This window comes from Curcuma longa, chromosome 15, assembly GCF_044706935.1.
Source record: "Curcuma longa cultivar G26 ecotype Majalengka, Jawa Barat chromosome 15, ITB_CL_G26_1.1, whole genome shotgun sequence".
Classification (NCBI taxonomy): Eukaryota; Viridiplantae; Streptophyta; class Magnoliopsida; order Zingiberales; family Zingiberaceae; genus Curcuma; species Curcuma longa.
The window spans coordinates 457,162-461,899 of NC_133875.1; positions in this window are offsets into that span (position 1 = coordinate 457,162).

Here is a 4,738-nt window from a genome sequence, read left to right on the forward strand (position 1 = left end):
TTTCTCTTCTTCGATCTTGTTTCCCTAACAGTCTCAGATTTATTGACCTCTGATGGTGACTCAGGAACTGGAACTCTGTAGTTTGGCACTTCAACCACTTGATCTGAGTCTTCCTCACCAGATGGTTCAATAACAGCATAAATATGAGTCTTCTCTCCGGGAGTAGCACCCTTTTGCAGAGGAGCTGCCTCTGTCCCAGCTGCTGAGGACTCTGTCACATCCTTAAACACCCACAAACTATCAGTGGTGGTGACGTCCCACTTCAAATTTTTCTTCGCTGAGGCATTCAACATGATTTGACCTGGAACAAAAGAGAAAGAATTAGTTAGTATAAAGGTTAAGTTAATAGGAAGAGAAAACTTACTCAGTGGCTCCTCTAAGGATATGACATTAGGACTTAGGCCAGCTCGATACAGTAGGGCTTCATTAGCTACTAAGACATTCACATCAAATTTCAAATCTGATAGGATTTTGGTGGTTGTCAAGAAAATAGAATCTAATCTATATTGACCTAGATTTGGTTGAGGAAGTGGTTCAGGGTGCCAAAAGGTCGGCCAAGTGTAAGGTTGGGGAGGTTTTATGAAAAAATACCTATTTTTCCAACCTTTGTGAGAGGTTGGATACTTACCTAAGAAATTGTGACCAAGCCGAGCAGCGAAGTAAATAACACTCATCTCTCTCTTTTTCAAATAAAAGAAATAATGGAAGGAAGAGGAGTCAAGAGGAATTTGATAAATTTGAAAAATAATGGAAGCACCACAGATCAGACGATAGGAATTCGGGGCTAGTTGAGATAAAAAAAAATTGAAAATAAGTGGCTAAGTTTTGAATAGAGGAAGGTAAGGGAAATCACAATCCCACTTCTAGTTGCCCTTGGAAGAAGGTAATGTAACAAAGAGGAGGTTCGTGAGGTCTCTGGTCGGGAGAGGGGAACTCAATTGCATGATCTAAGGGTATCCTGAATTGCTCCCTAAGCAGTACTTCGTCTCCTAGGGTTAGGTTCGACTCCTGAGTCTCATACGAAGGGGCAGAGATATCCATAGACTCGTGCTAGAGTTAATAACTTAATAGCTTAAGCTTACTAAGTCAAAGCAGCAAAGGAGTGAAGTAGGAGAAGACGAACAAGGAGGAAATGACAAAGGTGACGGAGCAAGGGCTCGCCAGACAACAGGACTGAGAGAAGACAATGGAGAATATACTGCAAATCGAAAGAACAAAAGGCGAAGTGGTCGGGACTTACTAAAGGTAATAAGGTCGCTGGAGGAGAAGAACGGAGAAGGCGCGAGTTGAGCAAAAGCTGGTGTGAGTTAGGGTTTGTATGGAAGACGAAAGGCTATGGCTATAAGCTTAAGGCAAACGACCAATAGATCTCCCCTGTTGAAGGACAAATCGAGGGCTATAATAAATAGATAAATGATTCAAGGAGCATGGCCTATTTCGTACTCATTTAGACTCCTAGTCAACTTAGGAAAAAATTAAATTGATCAGCGCTAAGGTCCAATCAGTCAAAATTAAGGCGTCTGGTTCAACTCAGGTTCAGTCAGTCGGACTTCGCCTCCTTCGACTAGACTAGCTCGGGAGGCTTATGATCCGGTAGGAATATTTGACAATTACGTGGATGTCAGGTGCAATAGAAAGTAATAAAAAAAGAGTAAAAATAAACATTCGTTAATGCAGGAAATCTCGATCTCTCTTTCTCTCTAGTCTTGGTGTGCTTCCTTAGGTATATGTTGAGCTCTTGCTACAGCCTTTACGTGCTTCTAGCATCATGTGCCGACCTCACGACTCGGTCTCGGCACGCCTCCAGTAGTATGTGTCGATCTCACAACTCAGTCTCGGCACGCCTTTGGCATTACATGCCGACCTCATGACTTGGTCCCGGCATCACATGCTGACCTCATTACTTGGTCCTAGCATCACGCGCCGACCTCATGACTTGGTATCGACATCACATGCCGACCTCATGACTTGGTCCCAGCATCACGCGCTGATCTCATGACTCGGTCTTGGCACGATCCCTGCATCTAAGGTCAACCTCTCACACGTGATATTTATCGAAGACATGGTCGTTCCGTATAATTCGGAAAGGATAGAATCGGTTCCTCCGCAGAAACAGGAGCGTATCCTTGAACATGCATAAGCAGACAGAGTCTTTCCAAAAGCGGAACAAACACAGTAGAATATTTCTCAAATGGTTGCTAGGGTTGTAGAACGGAAGATAGCTGCCATAAAAAGGTAGTATATGCCCCTGGGCACAGGTATGCACACATATCTACCCTAATTTGTTCAAGCCTTTAACTCCTTGTGCCGAACCCTAACTTAAGCGTTGGAGTTGCTTGCTGGGACCCAACCCCGACGTCATTTTAATCCTCTTCTTTTTTATTATTTTTTAGGACTCTCATCTCTTCGGGCAATTCTCTTCAAGCAGCTTGCACGTCGGTCGAACCTTATACCAGCGTTTGAACCATCCACGGTGTATTGGCCGAAACAATCAGAATTTCCTTAAATATGAAAAATTAATTTTTATCAAAAAATATATTTTAATTAATTTTTAAATTTTAAAATACTTTATTTTTATTTGATAATTAAAAAAAATGTAATTGTTCAAAAACTCTAGAATTTTATATGCTCATAGAAAATATATCATATATTTATAGAAAAATAATTTTATATGAAATTCATACATAATGTTTAAAATAATATTTTTACATATTAAGTCAACCATAAAAATAAATAATTTCTCGATTGAAAAAAATTTATGTGGTCAAAATTGATTTTAGAACCCAAATTAGATTTGGATTTATTAAATATTTTTTTGAAATAAACTTTTTTGATACTTTTCTAATTTAACTCCTGAAATTTTAATAAGTATATCTATATCCTGACTCTTATCAAAATTTTATTCTTTGGTCCTTTAACATGATATTCAAATTATGTGAACAAATGAAAAAAAATTTAATTCTAATTTTTGAGTTTCTATTTATTCCCTTAATTTTGTATTTTCATCCTTCATTTGTTTTCTAGTTCATCTTTAGAGCATAAAGTAGCTAATTTGTTCTCTAGCTCAGTATTGGTTTATTTTAAATTCATGTATTTCTTCCTAACTTTATATAATGATCTAGAAAGTATTTTAATTGTATCATATAATTAATCAGAGGATAGGTTACGTACCTCACTTACCATTTCAGATTTGTCGATTGAGGCTCCCCCTTCATTATTGCTTTCGTCGTTGGATCCTACTTCTGACTCTTTTTCTTGTATCGCTGTCAATGCAAGTCCAGCTATTGGCTCTGACTCCGAGTCTTCTGAAGAATCGTCCTAAGTTGCTCTCAGATTCTTGTATTTAATCTTTTATTTTTCTTTCCCTTTTTCTTTGGGCTTCTATTTAAGTTTAAGATAGTTGTTCTTGATGTAACCTTATTCATCACAGTTGAAGCACCTCACTCTTCTTTTCTCCTTTCTTCATAATAGTCTTGAGGCCTGTTTCTTATCAAAGTTATTAGTTTTAAAAAACTTTTTCATCTTTCTTACCAAGTATGCTTCTTCATCCAGTTCCAAGGACGCGTGATGTGTCCGAATCTAAGTCACCCTTCTTAGCTTGCAAAGTGATGTTGTGTCTTTAAGCCCTGCACATAGAGATGTCAAACGGGCCAACCCGTGGCGGGGCGGGCCAATCCACTAAAAATTTATCATATAGTGGGGCGGGGCGGACTTATCCACCAACTTGGTGGATTAGAAAATCTTCAACCCAACCTAACCCAAGGCGAATTGCAGGTTAGGCGGGCTAACCCATGAACCTGTTAAAAAATAAATAAATATTAAAAATTCTAAAAATTTTAAGTTTGGATTATAATTTAAATTGATCAAATTAAAATTTTTAAGTTTGAATTGTAATTTAGATGGATTAAGATCACTAATTCATTGAGTTTTCTACTTTAATTTTAAAATTTAAAATAAATAAATAAACTTTCTCAATCCGCGGCCAACCCATGTGAGTCACGAGCCTAGATGGGTCAACCCATCTGAACCCATCTTAAAATGGATTGATAAAATTTCAATCCAATCTGCCTAAATTGCTTGGCGGGGTAGGCCAACCCTCCGGATCCAACCCAAATTGACAGCTATACCTGCACATCGAGATTCATGTAATTCTAATGTCAAAAATAATTCTTCTAGTATACTTACCTCTAAGTTCTTTGAGATGTAATATGAGTTCGCTATTGAAGACCATTCTTGGGTTCTTGGAAATGCAGTCAATGCATATCTAAGAGTGTCTCGATTTGTCACTATTTCTCCGAGGTTGTTGAGGCCGGTGATTAACTCTTTAAGATTTGCATGTAGTTGCACTACCTTTTCTCCCTTTTCTAATCGGGGATGAGTTAGTTGATTCCTCAGCAAGTCTCTTCTGGTTAGTTTTATTTCTGAGGTCCCTTCATGAAATTTTAGGAACTTCTCCCAGAGGTCTTTCGTCGAGTTGTAGTGGTCTATCCGGTTGAGTTCTTGTACAAGTAAAACATTTAAGAGATGGAACTCTGCCTTGTCATTGGCTGTGAGCTCGTCTCTTTGCTTCTTGGTCCATCGTAGTTCATCGAGTTCTTCTCCATCCTCATTTCTAAACACTTTGAAATCATTTTTAATACACAGCATAATCTCAAAATCTGTTTTGAAAAATAACTCCATTTTTCTCTTCCATATGGTGAATTCACCCTCGAACATTGGTGGGTGGATATTTGCTCCA